The 23,731-nt window shown below is 36.7% G+C and overlaps 1 protein-coding gene across 6 annotated transcripts in view; it reads right to left on the bottom strand.

Annotated features, from left to right (window-relative positions):
- LOC109241643 (AMSH-like ubiquitin thioesterase 2) overlaps positions 1–7,102 on the bottom strand; it is a 15,623-nt gene extending 8,521 nt beyond the window's left edge. Inside the window, exons 1-3 of one of the 6 annotated variants that reach the window (XM_019408399.1) lie at positions 6,989–7,099; positions 5,936–6,710; positions 5,735–5,821 (exon numbers count right to left, since the gene is read on the bottom strand). The gene's annotated coding sequence lies outside the window, so the exon portion shown is untranslated. The other 5 variants (XM_019408400.1, XR_002070264.1, XM_019408401.1 and 2 more) reach the window with 5 other exon arrangements.
- Between the last annotated feature and the right edge of the window lie 16,629 nt (positions 7,103–23,731).

Below are 23,731 nucleotides of genomic sequence, written 5' to 3'. Positions count from 1 at the left end.
ACAGAAGTACGAAAAATTTTAGACGCCCCTATCCTGCAATCCTGATACTAGACCTCCAGACTTTCCTATCAAGGGCCATGTCCTCGGAAATCCGCATTCTAGCCATGTCCTGCCTAATCACCTCTCCCCAATACCTCTTGGGCCATGTCCTCGGAAATTTTAGGTTCTCTTAGTCTCGGTCTCTTCTACAAAATTCTTTTCAAAAAACAATTTTCAACATTAAGTGAAAGTGAAGTTATTGAAGAAGGCATGAAAGGTAGGGAAATAATCATTTACATGGTGAATCTTAAGCTGATTAAATGGATGAATAAAGACTTTTTTTATGTGACGAGACGCGAGGCAGAGTTAATGCTAAATTGGAAGTTTGGAGATAAACGCTGGAGTCTAAAGGTTTTAAGTTGAGTAGGTCGAAAACTGAGTACTTGGAGTGCAAGTTCAGTGAGGGATGCATGAAGAAGAAGTGGAAGTGAGGATTGGTACTCACGTCGTCCCTAGAAGAGACAGCTTCAAGTATCTTGGGTCTATTATTCAAGGCAACGGGGAGATTGACGAGGATGTTACTCATCGTATTGGAGCGGGGTGGATGAGATGGAGGCTCGCATCGAGGGTTTTGTGCCATAAAAATGTGCCACCTAGACTTAAGGGCAAGTTCTATAGAGTGGTGGTTAGACCAACTGGGTTGTATGGAGCTGAGTGTTGGCCCGTCAAGAAGTCCCATGTCCAAAAGATTAAAGTAGCTGAAATGAGGATGTTGAGATGGATGTGCAGTCATACTAGGAAAGACAGGATTAGGAATGAAGATATTAGGGACAAGGTAGTTGTGGCACCTGTGGAGGACAAGTTGCGGGAATCGAAGCTGACGTGGTTCGGGCATATAAGGAGGAAAGACATGGATGCTCCGGTGAGGAGGTGTGAGAGGTAGTCTATGGCGGGTCTGAAGAAGGGAAGGGGTAGGCCTAAGAAGTATTAGGGAGAGGTAATTAGGCAGGACATGTCATTGCTTCTGCTTACCGAGGACATGACCCACGATAGGAAGGTGTGGAGGTCGAGTATTAGGGTCGTAGCCTGTAGGTTGACATATAGTAGTGTGCTCCTCGTAGGACATTCAATAGAACTAGGAATATTTTTGTAATTTCTTATTTACAGTTCTTTATTACGCATGTTGCGGCATTCGCACTCGTTACTATGTTACATTGTTGCTAACATTCTTTGCTACTTGGTGCTTTATTTCATCGTTTCTTGAGCCGAGGGTCTATCGGAAACAGCCTCTCTATGTCTTTAAGGTAGGGGTAAGGTCTGCGTACACACTACCCTCTCCAGACCCCATTTATGGGATCAAACTGGGTTTATTGTTGTTGTTGTATTCATGAGTGTTGCATGTAGTATTAGGTGTCATTTTTGTTACAAAATTGATGATTTCAAGATTAAACTTTTGTTCGGGCTGTTGGATAAGGGGTGCCTTTTTCTTCTTTGCAAACTATCAACTTGTCTCTGCTAATACATAAGTATAGAGTTTCAAGACAAACAAAATTCGATAGGTTCATCTTAGTACTTTTCCCATTGAGAGTGAGAGTCAAAGGCCTACACAAGCCAATGAAGTTACTCAAACTAGAAAGATGAAATTGACTTCTAGAGCATGGACATATTTTACAATGGTGATGGTCAGTACTGCATTATTCGTATTAAAACAACTATAAAATGTAGGACAAAATTCTTGTTAGATCGTATTGCTTAATGTCCCAAAAACCCAACTTGGAGAGTTAAGATCATTCGAATAATGATAATGGTAGCTAACAAAGTTATCTCGATCAAGATGTTTCGCATAGAGAACTTGCCAATGCCATCATTTTGCATGAGCATTGTTGCTTATGTGGGGTTAAAATTTTTATTGCTAGTCTGCATCCATTGTTCAGAATAGTTGCAAGAAACATAATCAAGAATGACATTTTGAAGATTTTTAACAATCTGAAATAAGAATTTCTAATTTAATGGGAAAAATCACAAGTAGAGTTGCAACAAAATTGATATGTGAACTTCAGTTAACAACAAAAAAGAGTTTATGGCTACTACCAGACATTTTATTGATGATTCATGGAGGTTGGTTTGTATAGTGCATTACATAATTGTTTATTTGAGTGGAATCTGGTACGGAGAATATCAACTATCAAAGTTGATAATTCTAGGACACATAATGCCATGATGAAAACCTTAATGGATGAGAAACTTAGTAAAAAAGATTTATTGTTGATAGGTCGATGTTTCATAAGTGTTGGTGCACATCTAGAATTTGATTATGCTAGAAGAACTAAAGATTATAGGAGATGTATTGGCAAAGTGCATAAAAGTATCTTGTACTTGATTGGACCATCGAGCAGATTTGAGAGGTTTGAAAACGCCGCATGTTTGCTAAACAATTCTTGTGACGGGTTGTTGTATGATTGTCCAACTCGTTGAAACTCAATATATGTAATGTTGAGGACATCCATAGAGTACAAAGAGGTATCTAAGAAGTTGAGTCTAACTGGCACCAATTATCGATGTTATCCAACGAAAAGGCAATGGAGTGATGCAGAAGATGTTTGTAATAAATTATAACTTTTTACCATATCACTGAACAATTTTCAGGAATTGAGTATTCAACTTCATGTCAATATTTTTCGAAAGTTTGTACAATAAAGCTAGAATTGGAAGCTCGAAATAAGAGCTTTAATGCTTTGATTAGTGTTATGGAGTCGGAGATGGTGAAACATAAAAAATATTGTGATGACGTACTATATTTGATGGGTATAACGTTATATTTGATCCAAGGTAGAAGATGAAGTTGGTGGAGCTCTTTCTTCCACAAATTCATAGTGAAGAAGCTTCAACTAAGATCCAAGAAGTTCGAACCCACTGCTGTGATCTCTTTCAAGAGTATAAGAGTAGATTATCTTCCTTATATTGGTCATCGAAGCATATGGTTCTAGTGAAGTAACTAATCTTATTGAGAGTGATGGACGGTCAAACTTTGATAGATCTGTCGCTTTGAGTAGCACTAACGTAAAGAGAAGATCGGAGTTGGATTTATATTTAGAAGAAAGCATGTTGTCTCGAACTATATCATTGGATAATTTAAGTTGGTGGACGACAAACATATTGAAATTTCTTACTTTACAAAAGTTGGCTCTCGTTACCTCTTAGCCATTCTTGTATCTACAGTTGCATATTTAGCACTAGTGGAAGGTTGATTAGTTTGCATCACAGTAGGCTTCATCCTACTACTTCGGAAGCTTTGATGTGAGCTCGCATCTGGTTATGAAACGAAATAAATGGTAAGTAATTTTTCCAATGACTTTTTACCTTAATAATTTTTAGTTTTTAATACTATTTTGATACATTGAATCATATATTTTTCTTTTCAGAAAAACTTCGAGGATCGATAAAGCTTCATGTCCAACATTACTTGATGAGGAGGAAGAACCGATTCACGTGGTCTCACTAATCTGCTACTTTGAAGAGGAAGAGAATACAATATGTTAATATAGTTTGCTGTCACTCAGTTTGTCCTCCACCAACTTAAGCTATAAAATGATAGAGCTCGAGATAGCAGGTTTTCTTCTAAATGTAAATCCAACTCCATTCCTATCTCCACGTTAGCCCTACTTGAAGCGACAAATCTATCAAGACTGGACAGTCGATCACCCTCAATAATGTCAGTGACTTCAGTATAACTATGCTTCAAATGACCCCATTCAAGAAAATAATCTACTCTTATACTATTAAAAGAGATCATAACAGTGGGTTGAACTTATTGAACTTTAGTTAAAGCTTATTTACCATAAATTTATGGAAGAAAAAACTCCACCAACTTTATCTTATATCTTGGGTCAAAGATAACAGCTACACCATCAAAATTCGCACATCATCCCAAGATACCTTAAATCTCAACATGACCGAAGGCATAACGCTAATCAAAGGATTTAAACTCTTTTCCTGAACTTCCAATTATAGCATATTTGCACAAATTTGTGAAAAATATTGACTTGGAAAGTTAGATACGGAATTCCTAAAAATTATTTAGTGATATGGTAAGAAAAGTCTCAACTTATCACAAACATCTATCACTCAATTGTCTTTCCGTTGAATAACATTAATAATTAATTTCAATTAGACTCAATTTCTTAAATACCTCTTTGTACTCTATGGTTGTCCTCAATATTAGATTTATTGAGTTTCAACGAGTAGGCCAATCATACAACAACTTCTTGTTATAATATATGTGTAGCAAATGTGTTATAATATATGTGTAGCAAATGTGTGGCTTCTTCAATCTCTCATTGTGCCCAATGATCTAATCCAATACAAGACGCTTTCACAAATTTTGCTAATATTATTTTCTATCACGTTTGCACTTCTCGCACAATCAAATTCAAGATGTGTGTAACACAACGCTGTGAAACACTGGACATAACAATAATAAATCTCTTTTACTAAGTTTCTCATCAATATTTTCATCATGACATTGTTTATACTAGAATTATCAGTTGTAATCGTTGATATTCTCTCAGATTCGACTGAAGCAAATAATCAAGCAATGCACTACACAAAAAATCAATTATCATGTGCGGTAGGGACATAAATAAACCTTAGAATATGGGTTTGAAGCCTCCGTGAACATCAATAAAAAGTCAAGTAATAGCTATAACTCTTTTTTGTTGTTACATGAAGTCCACGTATCAACTGATATTGCAATTCCACTACTGAATTTTCCAATAACTTAGAATTTTTGTTTTCAGATCGTCAAAAATCTTCAAAATATTAAACCCTCAGGGGTTGGCCTGGTGGCAATTGACTTGAGCCTTGGGGTTTGCTCCCTTTCAAGGTCTCAAGTTCGAAACCCACTAGGTGCAAACAATTTCTGAGGGCCATCGGACTGGGTAAAACCTGAATTAACCGTGGTGCACTTGCGGAAAACTCCTTGCCGAAGGCCTGTGCACCCCTGGGATTAGTCGGGGCTCTAAGAGACTCGGACACCCGGTGCAAATCAAAAAAAAAAAATCTTCAAAATATTATTCTTGGTTGTGTTTTCTGAAACTAATTGAACAATTGATACCGACTAGCAACAAACTTCATAAATCCAACATAATCAACAATAGACAGTGGATACTCATGCAAATTGATGGTGTGGGTAAGTTCTCTACGCGAAACATCTTGATCGAAATAACATTGTTGGTTACCATCATCACCGCCAGAACCACCCTCACTTTCCAAGTTGGCTTTTTGAGACATCAACCAATATTATCTAAGAAGGATTTTCTCATATATTTTCTAATTGTTTTAATATAAAGTATTAGAATACTAACAATCACCAGGAAAACATCATGAATCATCACACTCTAAAATGTGGCCATGTTCTAACAATTTTTTATTTCTAGTTTGAGTAAATTCATTAGTAGTTTCATTTGCTTGCATAGGCCTTTGACTGTCACTAAGTATTATAGGATGAACACACTTGAAACTCCAAAATTATCTATAAGCAAAGACAAGTTTAACGTTTACAAAGAAGGAAAAAGTACTTCTACTGTCCTACAGATAGAACGAAAATACAATCTTAAAATCATCAATTTTGTAACAAAAAACGGGACCTAGTACTACAAGCAACATTCTTAAATGCATCAGATCATTAAAAAATGGTCTCCATTCATCCACTATATTAGATTCTTAAAACTCAACAAGTAAATAACTCTTTCCCCACCTTTCATGCCTTCAATTCTTCAATAACATCACTTTCACAGATTCTTGAAAAATATTTTGTAAAAGAAGAGACCCTGATCAAGAAAACCTAAAATCTACCACGAGAAGCAAATTTGAGTAACAAAGCTAGATTTGAATCAAACAACCAAGAAAGTTTCAGTAAAAACGGATAAAAAAAAAAGGTAGAGAGTTAGAGTATTACCGGAGATGAGAGAGAATGAGACTTTAAAGCTTCTCCTTAAGAGCTTCTTCGTCGAGAGAGTTAGGAAATGCAGTCATGCAGACTTGCAATCGCAGGTGGGAAAACTTTATTTTTAGCCTTTTAGGTTTTAGTTCAAAAGATAGGTCTAATTAGACTTGGATCTCCAACATACACTCGCACCGCACGCGCGTGAACTTTATTTTTTAATATTTTAATTCACTCTGGCCCATCCTGTCAGGTCCCGCTCATGTCCTAACCCGCCCTGCACCGGCCCCCCTCGCCCCATTGCCATCCCTATTACCCATTGCATGGAGGGAACTTCACTTGATCCAGAGGAACATGGAACCAATCTGCTTTTATAATTGACCAGTATTGATTTCAACAGAATAGGATGACTCTTTAAAATAGCTAAAGCAAAGGGTACTCTCCAAAGATTTATGATAACCCATCAGTTCATAAATGAAAATTTAGATTGGCAATAAATAAAAGGAATATGTGGCGGGAATATGCTATGCGGGAAAGATGGGCGGATTGAAATTATTGCGAGTTAAGCCCAACCCGCCCAGACTACTGCCATCCCTAATTCCAATCATAATAGTCCATCTTTTATTTTCTAACTTTTTTTCTTCACATTCGGATCACTTGGTAGTAAGTTCATCACAATACGCAACTTCAAAAGGACGAATCTTGTCACATTACTATGATGATCCAACGGAAGGTGGAATACATTGATAGCAAACTCATCATCATTATTACTCTCAGTTCTGCAAATCAACTGGAAATACAAAAAATTTCATTTTTAATTCCTGATTATCAGTTCTATCTCTGAGCTACTATCACTCCAAATACAAAGGATTTTCAAGATTTATAGCTGATAACCCACTTAACACAGTCCAATAGAAGAACAGCTAAATAATCTTGGGCATGGAAAATTATTTCGTTATTCAGCAAACTGAAAACAGTACTATAAAATAACTTGACCAAATAAACACAACAAAATAAAGAACTCCTCGGATATATACACGCATATAAAGGTATTTGGAAGAGAAGAACCTGATAAGCAAGTTGAAGGTGAATTCTCCTTTATCTTTATGCTTGCTTGCTTCTTTTCATCTTAGCATCGCCGAAAGACATGAAAAAGAAGAAAAAAGAGCGTCAAGTCAACCCGACCCAAATATATGTACCTTTTAGAGTTACTAGTGTTAGGGTGTTTAGTTGGGAAACAAATTATCCCAAAATTAATTATTTCGGGATTAGTTATTCAAAAATAAAAATAATGGAGTACTATATTTTCGAATTAATTAATTCCGAGATCTGTTATATTGCGATTATATCTCAATCAAATATAGAATAAACTCATCTCAAATTTAATTCACAGATTAATTATCTCTTGTCTCCCGTACCAAACGGGCCCCCAGTGTACAAGCATTGGGCATGTTCCTTATAATAGTATACAAGCTTTTAAAAATAACATATATATTATTAAAAGAATGCAAGTTCTAAATTATAATTGTGTTAATCATATTTAGGCGTTTGATCCACTCTAGTGGTTCTTCCTTCAATATGTTTTAGTATTTTCTTCATTATATAAAAGCGTCATACGAGTAGCATTCGATTGAAATATTAAAAGATTATTGTTCAACTTTTAAAGTAATTTTGTATGGTAGTGGAGCCATAATTTTCACTAAAATAAGTCAAAATATAAACAAATAAACTCAAAGCCATGGGGTGTCAATATATAGTGTATATACATAAATAAATAAAACTTACCTAGCTATAGAGTGTAATTTCTTGACGTAGTATCGGTTGACGGCCCTTGAGTACATATAACTCTGCCACTATTCCTATACGTGCGTTGCATGTGTATTAAATTCATATTAATTATTATAATTGAAATTCTTTTTGCCCATATCTTACTTATATTTTATAAAATGCTAAACCTTATTTGAAACTTTCACATTTTGGTTACCAAAAAAAAAATCCTAAATCTAAAAGAGGCATAAAACGTTCGAAACTTAGGAAAGGATTAATTTGTAAAAGAAAATATTAATATTAAAAAAGAAACCTATCAAACCTTTCCTAATGAGAATTGAATGTTTTCTTTAAGCTTTTTTAGTTATGATACATCCCCTTGTTTAATCAATCTTTTCTTTCTTTTTTCCTCATTGTAGTTTTTTTATTTTTTATTTTAGTATCTTTGTAATTTCTTTTGATGAGAAAACTCCACTAAGTCGTAGAATAAAGGATTTTTGTGGACTTTAAATTTCAATTCCTTGTATATTTAGGGCTTGTTTAGAAAGTCACCTTATAATTGCATATAGATGTAATTATACAGTTTAGCATGTTTGTCTGATCAAGTAATTACTGAATCAATATAGAATTTGGTATAATTAAAAAGGACCAATTACACTCCAATTCTTATGGATGTAGGAGGAGGGAGGACTAAGAATTAAAGGTAATTATATGGTGACTTTTTTTAATATTATTTTTTCAATATATTTTACTTTATACTCTTTGTATTCTGATTAATTCTTTTATTTGAAATTTTTTACATTTTTTCCTTTCTTTTTTCTTTCTTGTTCTTTTTCTTTGTTTTTCATGAGTTTTTATATTTTAAATATCTTGTCGTCATCCATTTTATCTTTTTATGAGATAGATAATGTATTGAATTTATGTATTGAATTTGGGTTAATAATTAAGATTTTTTGCAAACAAAGTTGTCTTTTGGTATAAGCTTTATAATAATTTTTTTATATAAATTATCATGTAGGTGGATTGATAAATAAGTATTTATATTTTATTTAATATGATCTTATAAAAATTTTAAACAAGTTGGCAGTGTGGCAACTTTATCCCGTAAGCGAAAGATATTAAGAGCCCGTTGGCTTAGCTGATTTAGAGTAGCTGATAAGCATTAGCTGCTGAAAAGGACTTTTAAGTGCTGAAGCTGATTTAAAAAATAAGCAGTTACGTGTTTGGATAAAAGTGTTGAAATTAATAATATGCAGCTAAAAACCGGGTATACGAAGAGTTTTGTTTTAAAAAGAAGTATTTTAGGGATAGAATAGTAAATATTTTGGTCAAACTTAAACTGCTTATAAGCTGAAATTTGATAAGTTGGGGGAGACCAACTTATGGCTTTCGGCTTAGTTTTGGCTTATAAGCACTTAACTTATAAGCACTTTAATTTTACCAAACGCGTATATAAGCCAAAAAGTGCTTATAAGCTAGTTTGACCAGCTTATAAGCTTAGCCAAACACCCTCTAAACTTGGTTCTTAGCTGAAATTATGCTCCAAAAATTTCTCCAAAGTGTTTGATTATTTTAACTTATTTTAAAAAGTTACAAATCGCATATTACTTTTAAGTTATATATATATATATATGTTTGTGTGTTTCAAATATTAAAATATATTTACATGTTTATATGAAAAAATAATTAATTTTTATTTGAAAATATATATATATATTTAATTGTATAATTACCTTTCTTTTTTTGGTCAAACAAAGATTAATTTCTATTGATTAAGTAGCGGTGGTACAGGGAGCTTGTGTTACATTAGTACAAAATGATTCAAAATCTTGGCCTAAGCCACTAGGTGGGTTGGCGCTACTTGGCCTACAAAATGATGTTTCAGTGGTTGTTATACAAAATGATTGTGTCGCAGCATGGGGCTTGATGCATCTGTTTGTAGTGGTGCCCCGCTGATCATGTGTTAGGGCCCTTTCCAAAAATGGTGGTGGTTGCTCGAGAGTGCTGGTCGAGTTGGACTGCTCCATGGTGCTGCCATATTTTGCGAGCTCATCAGTGACTTGATTTTGCTCCCTATACACATGTCGTACTAATGGGTTACCCAGTCATAGCATCAAGTACCTGCATTCATGCACGAGGGATGAGTAAAGTTGATGATTATTCCGTAGTGCAGAAATTGCCTCTGTTGAGCGAGAATGTAGTGCAATCTTCAATCCCTCCAGTAGAGCCCACAGTTCCATCGTAAGAGGAGTGCCTGATGTTCTGTTGCCAGTGAACCCTAACATGACACTTGAAATTATATTTCAATTATGCTATGGCAAATTATTATGTCAGTATAATTACTTTACCGTGTAATTATCAAATATTACTACCCTAATAATTATACAGCCAGGTATTACACCTTGCTTTTTAAACATACCCTTAACAACAATACTCTAGGGCATATACAAAAAGAAATTAATCTCTTGAGATTTTGGAAAAAAACTCTCTTAATGAATACCACTACCACCACCATCTCACCGCCGGAACCACCAGACATAAGTTCCATGCACCTCGATACACCAACGACAACCAATACAACCGCAGACCCAACCTCCACAACTCCAAAACAACCACTCACCTTTGCCCAGACACTCCTCACTAGTAACCAATTCAGCCATCACTCAACCACATGCCATCAAACACATTCAAACCTTGACTTATCTGACGAATCCACCATACAAGACTTACAATACGACACCTTTATACCAATCACCTCTGCAGATAAATCCAGATTATACACGCCTTGGAAATATTCAGTTATTGTCAAAGTTTTTGGCCGGAAAGTAGGCCACCAAACACTTAGATCAAAACTCACATCACTATGGAAACCTACAGAGGATTTACCTCTTATCGACTTGGGCTGCGATTTCTTTCTTGTAAAATTCCAAAAAGAAGAAAATATGTTCACAGCCCTATACAATGGCCCATGGTTTATACTCAATCACTTCGTCTCTGTCCGTAAATGGGAACTCAAATTCATAGCCTCTAACACTCAACTCACCTATACAGTAATTTGGTTACGACTTTCTGAACTACCTATTGAGTTTTACGACCTGGAAATATTGCAACGAGTTGGAGAAAAAATTGGAACACTACTCAAAGTGGATACCTGCACTTCAGCAACCACACGTGGTCGTTATGCAAGAATTTGCATAGAAGCACCATTAGAAATGCGCCTTAAAACACATGTTTATATTGGATCACACAAGCAGCACCTTGTATACGAAGGTGTCAATATGTTATGCACTACTTGTGGCAAACTTGGTCATACAAAGGCCCTCTGTTTATCCACATTTTCACAAACACCTACAACTTCGACCACCATACACACACCACTACCCCATCAACCTTCGTCATCACAAATATCACCTCATAAAACCTCAACACCATTCAAACCACATCACATTCCCTACTTCCGCAAATGAAAACACACGCTTCTGAATGGAAAACAGTTAGCTTTTCCTCCAAGAATCGATCGAAAGGGAAAACATCAATTTATCAAAGCAGCCAATCACAAGAAACATCATCTGGCGGCACCGGACCCACAGGTAAGCTTTCTAACCCTAATACAATTAATATCTCTAATGGGAAAAACTTAGGCCAAACAAAACAAATTACAGATACTAATACTCCTAAGTTTTTTAATAAAGATAATCTCATAATGCTTAATGATATTGCTAAATTGAATCCACCGGATATTCACTCTGGGCCACAACAAGAGGCCCAAAACACTACACACAGGGCCACACACACAAAGCCCACCATTGGCCAAACCCTAAATTCCCCAGCCCACAAAGCTGACTCATCAGCCACCATCCAACAAAGCACACAACAAACACACGTGGCACGAACCGTCCATCAAGATGCATGCGTGGAACCACACCCTCAGAATATAGGCAATCAAGTACTTGCCTATGTTACGGCAACCCGCCAAGCTCCAACATCTCACAATGGACTAACATCCTCATTCCCTACCCAATTAGATACACAATCCACTAACAAAGCCCAACCCCCTATACAAGTAACCGGCTCCAATACTACACACGAAATTACCTAGAAACCTACCTTATCAAATAAACCGACCACTGCAACCACTAAACAATCAACCACCACTGAACCACAATTATCACCATCCAAAACCAACACATATAATCATAGCCCTCAGTCATACAACACAACCCAACCTAATGAACCATTCACCACTAAACTTCCAACACAGGAGAACACGCTCCTTCACCAACACAACTCTGCTCCAATACCCTATCTTCCTAAACACCATCACCATGCAACCACCTCAGGATCTCTCTCCACAACCAACTCCAATTTACATCACGCAATACCCACCAACTCAAGCATACCCACAGTCTTGGTTGGAAATGAGCATGCAGGAACATGCACTGACCTTTACGATGGAGATAGAAAATCAAGATGTCATTGTAATGATACAAAATCCAGCGGACATTGCTCAAATTGTCACAGAAGGGATGTGGATGGGAGTGACCCTTTACAACCAGTTCAACTGGGCCATGCATCCTCCTTCAGCTCTTCATCAACAACATCTCACTCCCCAGACACCATTTCCACTACCCATCTTCCTACCACCAACGCCCACCACGACCAATATAGACCTCCCCTTTTATCCACCACAACAGCCTCCACAATCCTTTGTGCCTTGGATCCAACCTCGCACATCAATCATCCCTATAATACCCCTCCATGCACAAGCATCTCCATATCAACCCCTAACTCCTCCCCCCAGTCCACTACCACCTTCCAGTCCATCGCAAAACGAACTCGACGAAATAGCAAGCTTGGAAGTGGCAGCAACTATGGCAGAAATAAGGGAGACTCACCTATTCTAAGCTACCTCAATGGGAAAAAGACTTACATCCTCAAAGAACAGTACGAAAGAAAGGTCATAATCACATGTCCCCTAGAGCTCCAAAGTGTTTCAATTAACATACGCCCACCAAGGAACCCAGAGGTGGGGAAGTTCGCTATAGTACTGATTCCAGCACTAAGGAACACGTCCTCAACAATGAAGAGTGAGACTCGACCCAGCCCAACCATTAATCAATCCATGCAGTTTGTCATATGGAATTGTCGTGGGGCTCAGTCACCGGAATTTAGAAGAAACTTTCGATCAATGCTCAACTACCACAAGCCAACTATAGTAGCTTTGCTGGAAACACACATGCAAGATCATACATACCTTAAAGATGAGTTCGGCTTCTCAAATTTGGCACAGTCACCTGCTCAAGGAATCTCTGGAGGAATTGCACTACTGTGGAAGAAGGAGGATATTAAATTTGATCAGGTGGCAGTTACTGATCAAGAGATTTACTCCATTGTCCAGGTACACCCTAATACTAGCACTTGGTTACTATCTATTGTTTATGCGAAAAATGACCTACATGCACGTTCTATACTGTGGGATAATCTTTGTTCTATATATGACTAAGTAAAATTGCCTTGGTTAATCGGAGGGGATTTTAATGAAATTACTGCCTCTAATGAAAAATATGGAGGCCTTAGTATTAATAACAATCGTACGGACAAATTTATAAAATGTATTAACCATTGTAATCTTGTGGACCTTGGTTATACGGGTAGTAAGTACACTTGGTCGAATAATCAACGATTATCTAATCGCATACTAGAACGATTATATAGATGTTTAGCTAACTATGAATGGCTAAAACTATTCCCAGAAGCTTCAGTATTTCATTTGCCTAGGACCCATTCGGATCATAGTCCATTACTGCTAAACCTAAAAAAGAATAATAGTCCACAGGATAAAAAATTTCAGGTTTAAAACAATTTGGACTACTCATCCGGAATTTATATCAATAATCACTCAAAACTGGACCCTTAACAAACCTACATTACAAGCTATTAAAGATTTTCAAGAAAACATTACTGAATGGAATAAAAATACATTTGGGAATATTTTTAAGAAAAAGAATACTTTGCTTGCACGACTGTCAGGTATCCAAAAATCACCTAGGCGTCCAACTAGTCACTTCCTTCAAAATCTTGAAAAAGAATTTTGAAAATTAAAGTCAAGGATTAATTAGCTACAAAATGGAGATGCCAACACTATGTTTTTTCATCTAACAACTCTCTAAAGACGTAGACGAAATCGTATAACTGCTCTAAAAGACTCCGTTGGGAATTGGTTAATAGACCAACCAACTATCAATGAATCTATTCAAAATTACTACCATAATCTCTTCACTACTATACACACACACCACCCTCTACCACGAAAAGATATGCACTTAGAAGAACCCAATTACTGCTTAACATTAGACAAACACATTACAGAAGTCGATATTATATATGCGCTACACTCATTCCAACCTTTTAAAGCTCCCAGACCGGATGGATTACACCCGTACTTCTATCAACAATATTGGGCCCTAGTTAAATTACAAGTTATTGCCTTCTGCAAAGATATTTTTAACACCAAACAAATACCACAAGAACTCAACAAAACATACCTTTGTCTAATTCCTAAAACTAAACAACCATCACAAATAACTCAATATAGACCAATCAGTCTCTGCAACACTCTTTATAAACTAATCACTAAAATTATAGTCAAATGAATAAAACATTTACTAATGAAAATAATAAGCCCTGAACAATCAGCATTCCTTCCTAATCGAAGAGCTTCTGATAACGCAATCATAGTGCAAGAAATTATGCATTACTTTAAAAATAAAAAAGGTAAGCAGTCTGCTTTTTTGCTCAAATTAGACTTGGAAAAAGCATTTGATACATTAGAGTGGGGCTTCATCAATGACACCCTTTATTATTTTAAATTTCCACCAACCCTAATAAAACTAATTATGTCATGCATCACTACAACTACAATCTCCATTTTAATAAATGGACAACCAACACAGTTTTTCTTACCTACAAGAGGCATACGCCAAGACGACCCTTTATCTCCATATATCTTTATATTGTGTATGGAAATGTTAACTAGGAAAATACACATGGAGATAGACTGCCTTAGATGGGATCCTATACAAATTTCAAAAAAAGGACCTCCCTTATCACATTTACTATTTGTTGATGACATTACCATCACTTCGAAATTAACTACTAAGAGCATGAACTCCATAATAGACACCCTTAATCTACTAACCACCTGTCAGGCTTGACTATTAATTTTAATAAATCAAAAATTTTTTTTTACAAAGAACACTACATACGAAGCTCGAGACAGTGTTACACATTTATTTAATATGAGGGAAGGCCAAAATTTTGGGAAATACCTTGGCTACCCTATTTTCAACACAAAACAATCACCAACACATTTCCAATATTTATTAGACAATTTTAAAAACAAACTCTCAGGTTGGAAAACAAACTTCCTCACCATGGCAGGACGCACTACTCTAATCAAATCTACATTAAATTGCATGCCTAATCATATCATGCAACTCATTAAAATACCTACTAATATTATTAATAAACTCGAACGCTACCAACGGAATTTTCTGTGGGGCACTACGCCACAAAAACGAAAACTGCATCTTATCAAATGGGAAACTGTCCAGCTTCCTAAGGCACAAGGTGGACTAGGTATACAAAACCTCCAACATAAAAACAATGCCTTACTAGGATCCCTGGCATGGAGACTTTTTCAATCACCATCCTCCTACTAGGCCAAAGTAATTCTATTAAAGTACAAATCAAACGCTAACTCCAGGAATGCATCCTCGAATTGGAAAGCAATAACCCTGGGTTGGTCTTCCTGTCAACTGGGCATAAGATGGCATCCAGCAAATGGCAACAACATCAGCTTTTGGAATGACCCATGGCTTGGTACTAATCTCACACTTAGAAATTCAATTATAGGCCCTCTACCACAACAACATCAAATGGCACCACTTGCCAATTACTTAAACAATAACACTATTAAAATTAGTTCTATTCCTTTCGAATTTCCTCCAAATATACTCCCACTCATAAAGAGTTATTATATGCCTACCATCACAAATAAATTCACATATGACCAAATTTACTGGGGTCTTACCACTAAGGGGTCATTTACAGTTAAATCACTTTACAATCAATTAAAAGCAAACGTAAATACACCTTCCTTTCAGTGGATATGGAAAGTAAATCTACCAACCAAAATCAAACACTTCCTATGGCTTATAACCCATCACCGACTGCCAACACTAAGCTATCTACATAACATCCAAGTTGCTTCAAATGCATTATGCCCAATATGTCATACACAAGAAGAAACTATCAACCATTTATTTTTTCAATGCGCACACACAAAATATTTGGGACAGCTTGTCCATTAACATACTCAATATTTACATAGATAGATCACAAGATAATACCTCACATCCACTGTCACAACTACTAAAGGAAAACCCAAATCCTACACAACAACTCCCATCCAATATACTAATCCCCTATACTCTTTGGAACTTATGGAAAGATAGGAATAGAACTATTTTCGATGGTAAATACATTCCACCAAACCCCGCTCACATATTAAGTCAAGCTGAAGAATTCTTCTATTTAGGCATAAACCACAAACAAAAAACTCAGGCTCAATCACACATGCATGTCAAATGGCACCCTTCCACTCCTCCCTCCTTCAAACTTAACTCGGATGGAGCTTGTCACACGGAAAATAACAAATATAGTTTTGGAGGAATTATACGAGACCACACAGGGAATTGGATACTTGGCTACCTGGGTTCCCGTCCAATGGGAAGCATATTATACATGGAACTCACTGCACTACAGGAAGGGCTAAGATTTGCCCTCCAATATAAATACACACCGCTGGAAATTAACGTCGACTCAACAGAGGTAATTTCAGCTCTCTTCCTCAATAATTACCACTACTCATCATTAATCAATGAATGCAGGTACCTACTACATCAGCTGGGTAGCCCTCGTGTCACACATGTCTACGGGGAGCAGAATCAAGTGGCAGATTTATTGGCCAAACAGGGGAATACTATGCCCATGCAACATCCATGCACCTCTCTGTTGGAACCACCACTTTTTGCAGAAGCTCAATACATGGAAGACCAAACTGGCACACTTTACAAATGTCCTAAAATGGATCCGAAGCTTCTGGGAAATACTTCTTTTTGTTTACATATGCTGCCACAAACTATGTCTTTAGATAGCATGGGTAACAAACAATGTTTTTGTATCGATGTAACTATGAAGGCTCCTTGTACGACTACTTAATTTATAAAAGTATGCTTTTTTGACCAAAAAAAAAAATACCCTCAACAAATTCACATGTCATATCTGCCTTGAATTTAATAATTATAACAGATTTATTAATAGAAAAAGAACTCCTAAATCTAAAAGGACGTTTAAAATCTAAAAATGTGATTTTCAAGACATATGTCCTGCCTGCCTTGAAAGTCCTAATATGAACTGTAATATTTTTTTTAAATATTTAAACCTTTTTTTATTAAAAAAAATATAATATATTATATAGTTCAAATAAGAAAAAGAATTTAATACTCAAAATTTTTATTAATTTGAAGTCCTAAAATTTAGAAATATAACTGAAGTCCTAATAATTAAAGAAATAATTGAATGACTGTTTTGTGTGTGTAACCTATATTAATAAGTATAAAACATTAAGAAGTCATATAAATATTATTAAACTAAATATGCTTGATGCGCATTGTAAAAGTATTATTTCAAAAGTATTTCTAGAATTTGACATTGACTTAAAGAGTCTATGAAGATTTTGGTACATAAATTTTATAAAAGAAGTGTGATTAAAGAATAATAGATATATTATAGTACGGTAAAAAATTATTGGCATCAGGTATTTACACTGTTATGTCTCAAATCTGGGGAGGCGTTACCGGAACCTGATACCATACCCGAGCGTATCACTCTGTAACTTTGAACCCTGGAAGGATAACCCTTAACTTAGGTCGACGAGACCTGCCTATAAGAAGACAATGCCAACCAAGACCGACAAGGCCGTACACTAAAATCATCTGAAGATAATATCTAACTCACCTGAAGGGTAAACACACCCAAACATATATACATAACTTTTCAAGCTGATGAGGCTGCCATGAACGTCTACAACCAGCAACACCAAAATGAATATGTACACAAGGCCGGCAAGGCCACAACACTGACATACAAAACTTACAAGAATAGTCTACAAGCCTCTAGAGATAACATAAATATATCATGGTCGAAATAGGGTCCTGACCTACCCATCAAGTCTGTATATACAAAATGGACTCCAAAGTCTAGACTTGGTAACTCCGAGAAGTGAAGCTTACCAATCAAGCTGATATCCAGCTTTGTCTACTGGTAAGGTCTATACGGTTGTCTATCAAATTTGCATGCAAAGCGCCCCTAGCAAAAGGAACATTAGTACGAAATAATATACCGAGTATGTAAGATAATAGAATAACTAAAAATTGAAAATGACTGAAGTACGTACAAAAATGGAAGCGAAGGAATGCTCTGAGATATAATAACTTGTCCCGATTCAACACAATGTACTATAGTAATATCATAGCTAGCTGGCCACATATAGGACTCGGTGTATCTCTCATTGACCAAGTGGCAAGGCAATAGTAAACTCTTACCGACCATAAGGCCAGGGAAATATAAACTTTCACTGACCATAAGGCTAGACAATAGTATCACTCACTAACCGTAAGGCCAGAAAACATAAACTCTCATTGACCATAAGGCTAGGAAATAGTATCTCTCACTGACCAGGTGGTCAGGCAATAGCAATATCTCATTGACCAAGTGGCATGGCTACATAAAATATATGTATACAATGTTGTATATGTAAGGCCCCGTAAAATTTCGCTACGGAATTTAAAGTTTTGGTGTGCCGAGTCAGGCTAAAGTGTTGATGAAAATATTTGGTAGAAGAAGGCAATTTTGTGGTCAATTTTGCGACCGCAGAACTATGTCTCGGACTGCATAAGCGTCGGAGAGTTGAGCAAATAATTTGTTAAATTTTTGAAGGTCGTTTTGCGGTACATTATGCGATCGTATAATCATTTCATGGTCTGCACTTCCATCGCAGAGTTAGCACGAAGAATTTGTTGAGGTGATTTTACGGTCAAATCTGTGGCCGCATAGCTGGTCTGCAGACCGCAGACCTGTTGTAGACCGGTACAGACCAGCCCAATTTTTGCGGACCATTTTTGGGGTCCATTTTGCAGGCCGCATAGCTATTATGCGGTCCATTCTGCGACCGCAGACCTGAGTTCAGAGGGTCCATTTTCTAATTTTATAACCCGGCCCCATTATGATAAATAGCCTTTGGGGCTCGTTTTGAAGGCAAAAAATATGATATTTTTAGAGAGAAGTGAGAGTGTTCTACAGAGAGAGGAGGAAGCCCAAGTGCATTGTTCATCAAGATCTTGTCCAAGCTTTGAAATCCAACAAGGAAATATCACAAGATCTTCACCTAAGATGTAAGGTTCTAACCCTAGTCTTCAATTTCGAGTTTGGGTAGAAGATGGGTGATTGGGGGTATGATTCTTGGGTATGAGAGTATTATTTATACATGTATATACCAATAAGACTTGTGGAAAGATTGTTGAGCTCAAATGGGTATAGATTGGGTTGTGTAGTGAAGGAAATCTTGTAAAAGAACCTTGTAGTCAAATTTGCACATCTAGTGTTTGATAAATGGTCAAATGAGCTGAAACCAGGAATATCTTCCTAATTTGTGTTCAATTTTGTTATGTCTCAAAAAAGATTGGGATTACTAGGATTTCCGAAATATTATAGTAATTTAAGGAAAGCTCAAAGCGAGGTATGTTGGCTAAACTATTCTCTTAGAATTGAATTCCATGATGTTCTCGTAAGTTTCAAATATGGTTGTTTCAAGCTCCTTATTCCCCATGTTCCGAGTTGTTCCTAATAAACTCTATTATCTCGAGTAAACAAAAAGTCAAAAGTTATGTATTCAAAACGTGTTCCGAATGCTCCTATCACGTTATGTTATCCTTCGGAAATGAGTTGAAGAATGATGTGTGCATTAAAAGGTTATAGCTTTGAGTCGTGTTCCAAAAGGAAGTTATGATGCCAAATTATGTGCGAAAAACTCGATGTGCTTAAGACTATTAATTGCTCGTATGTGTACCTGAAGTCTTGATTTGAAATCCCCTGTTGTTGATCACCTATAAAGTTGCTAGGAAGTGAAAGAAGTGGGTTGGAGATGTAAAGTGTGGCCACCGTGCCAATAATGAAAATTATACTTGTGGCCAATGGTGCCAATAAAATGAAATGATGTGACGATGGTTAAGAAATGAGCATCGATTCAACTGTTCCAAAATGACTTCGAAAATAGATTTGCCTAAAAGCTTATGTACTCAAGTCAACCCCAAATGTCGTTGTTTTAACTAATGCTATGCATTGTAAGTATTTTCAATGTGTTTGAGTTCTTACATATTCATGAGTTGAAATTGTGTATTGCCCTTTCGGGGGAAAGTACTTCAAGAATAAATAGAGTGTTACTTGTTTATGATTTTATCTTGTGCTTCGATTGCTAATCATCTTGCTCCATTCTTTCGAAAGGAAACTATTGTGTTTAAAGTCTTCATATCTAATGAATTTAAAGTTGTGATTTTCGAAATATTCTATATGTTGATGTTTATGATGATGATGATCAATGAAAGTAAAGAGATGAAAGTGTGGAATATGGAATACGGCCATTGTAACATGAAAGAAGAACCATATGTATGGCCAAGAGAGCCAATGAAATAATGATGTTGTAAGAGATTGAAAGTACCAATGAGGCTATAAAGTGGTGTGAAAGTTTATGAGGTGTATGTATTTCTATTCTTGTTTCCTTTGTATAAAAAATCAAAAAATATTTTTGGGAGTATCGTTAGTCACCGAGGAAGGGTAGGTTGAAATAACCTAATCCTGAAACTACACGTGCCAGTGTAAGAGTGCGTTGTGATTATTCTCCTTATTTGGGATGAGATTGATGCGATGAGAATATTCCCCTAATTGGGATAACATGATTGCTAGCAAAGGTTGATGTCGATCCATGCGGCACTGTGGTCAGACAGCCTAGCTGATCGGGTCGTGACCGGACGCCATGTCACAGACATAGTGGTGATTGTGATTGTGAATACACCTCCACCCGCACATATTGGGGTAATGCGGAAGGGCCTCTTTGTGTAGAGATTGTGATTGTGAATACACCTCCACCCTCACATATTGGGGTGAGGCGGCAGGGCCGCTTTGTGTATAGAGTGTGATTGTGATTACACCTCCACCCACATTCATTGGGGTGAGGCGGCGGGGCCGCTTCGTGTAGATCGGATGCCTTCAGATGGGAAGTCCTAGCCGATCGGTCCGTGATTGGACTATTCACGGTGGTATATTGGTGCTAAGGATCTCCCAACCAAAAACAATATTATCTTCATATTTTGATTATCATTTTCACAGTATTATCTCCGTATTTTGAAAATTATTATGTTTTAACTTGGATTCCTATGGATTTAGGATTAACATTATTATGTTTTAACTTGCTTATGAACAGTCACCTATATTCCAATGGATTTAGGATTAACAAGAACAGATTAGAAATTCCTGTATAATAACTAAGGAATGTGATTAGGTATATTCCTATCCTAACCGAAAATCCATTGCCAAGGCTAGAGTTCAAGATCTTGCTCTACTCAATCTTATATGCAATATAGAATTCCCTCTCTTGAGTTCAATCCAAGATTCGTATATAGTATTCAATTGGTGATCAAACAATCAAATAATTAAGTGCAAGATTGAATAAATAAACCAATATGATAAAATAATAAGAATAATTCAAGCTTCAAACTATAACGTTCATGTAGCACCCACAACTCTAGAACTAATAAACTATGAAATTAAAAGAATAGAATAGAAGAAAAACTAGTTAGAAGCCTCCTTCAAGCGTGGTGTGTGTTCCCCCTCCAAAGTGGCGTGTTCTCCTCCCAAAATATGTTAGATATCCTTTAAACTAGGTTTATAATTGCTTTTATACACGTTTGGGTTGGGGGGGGGGGGTCTTGGGCCGAAATAACCTTGTCCTGGACGAATAAGGAGAAACGTCCCTTCACCAGTGCACGGGGTAGCGTGGGGCGCTAGCCCTGGCATTGGGATTTTTGAGGTTCTGGAAACTGGTCCATAGGTAGTGCCCCATGCTCCCGTGACGCTACACTATCCCAATTTTCTATTTTGTTCCATTTTTGCTTCAACTCGTGCACTTTCGTCCCACATTACCTCTGGATTACTCCTACACATTAATATACCATGAATTAACACAATTTATAGCATTATACATCCGAAATTTATGAAACATGAATAAAATACAAGGAAATATGCATATAAATATGTAGAGTTTAAGATAAATATCAAAGATTAATATGGGTTATTAGATGATGAGTCCTACAGCTTTGATCCAAGTGCAGGAGTCTACTATCAACGATCGGAACGCATTGCCATGTGTTATATTATTTTTTGGACTAAGGGACGCTTGTGGATTAGTGATAACTTGGAGAGGATGACTTCGAGGATGAATCGAGCAAGGAATTTTCTAGATGCATGATGTACTATTCTTTATGGGTATATGGAGATCTTCGAATGATTCAGGTTTGATATTCATTGTGGATGGGGTGTGCAAGGAGGAACGCTCCTCTCAGTTGTTTCTTTTTGGAGTATTCATGTTCTAACGGAGCTCTAATTGTCAGTATGGTTGGTTATGTATTTGGGACTAGGATAAAATGACTAATCCACAAGCGTCCCTTAGTCATTTTATAATGGGTTCAAGATTCATATGTGGTATTTAAGATTTCCCCGATTTGTGTATGTCTAAGCCTTGAGGTTCACCTTGGATGATACCGAGACTTACGTTATTGTTACATCATTATTGATTATACATTTCAGTATTAGAGAGATGAAAGAAAAAAACTCTGCATTCACAAAAGGTCTCTTGAGTGGTCGCTTCGGTTTGAGGCACTATTTGGTGCATGAGTGGGAATAAAGTGGTTTACGAGTCTTAGAATGACATGGTTTCATAGTGGTATCACTTGGGATGGTTTATTATTGAGGCCCATTGAGTATTGGGAAAGATAAGTGTTACCTTGAAGGCAAGTCAGAAGGAATCTGAAGTAGCTGGGACAACTTAAGTGGTTTGGATCAGCATAATAGTAGAAATGATCGGTTCCTTTGGTAAGACAGGCCTTTACAGGTGTTTTGCGGCAAAATTTTTGGTTTGGCACTTTGCGTGACTCGGTATAGTTAGAGGGAATCAGTTCTGATGATTCGGTTATATGCAAATGGGTTCCGAAGAGTTTGTGAGGGTTTCAACACGACTTGAGACTGATGTCTTCTACGGGTATAGATGGTTTATTGCGTGTTGCGGTGTTCTCCTAGATTGATTTAAGTGGAAATTTCCTGGTTGATGAAGTGCTTATCCTACTTATGATTCATAGTTGATTATGAGATTCTCGTATTTTATATGATAGCATGATAGATGCGATGCGCTTTGTGGAATTGAGATTGCATGGAAAATGTTGTTGTTCAGCTTCAAAAGGAAGTTCATGAGTTCTAGACATCATAGGAGATTTCAGATGTATATGAGGATGCTAGCACTATCTTGTATCACATGGGGATTATGTGTGTGTGCAGTAGATGCGTTGTGTAATGGTCTCTAGATGCTTCGTTTTGATGTTATTTATTAGTTTTTGAGCTTTGTGATGAGTTTGGGTAATATATTTGGACATGTCAGTAGGATTGGGTGGCGGGGGCCTCGGGTGTTTTTTGTGGTGATTTCAGAACATTTTGGTGATGTTTGAGCTACTGTTTTCTATCAGGTATTAGTGTTCTTTGCGTTTGCAGCTAGAGTATTGCATTCAGGAAGAGTAATTTTGGAGATGGGAGGCATTACACTTCGCATTCGCGATAGGGAGTCGCATTCGTGATTGTTAGGTAATTTGTTCTTCGCGT

This window comes from Nicotiana attenuata, unplaced genomic scaffold (assembly GCF_001879085.1).
Source record: "Nicotiana attenuata strain UT unplaced genomic scaffold, NIATTr2, whole genome shotgun sequence".
Taxonomy (NCBI): domain Eukaryota; kingdom Viridiplantae; phylum Streptophyta; class Magnoliopsida; order Solanales; family Solanaceae; genus Nicotiana; species Nicotiana attenuata.
The sequence above is the reverse complement of the archived record's forward strand: the minus strand, read 5'-3'. Positions and strand labels throughout refer to the sequence as shown.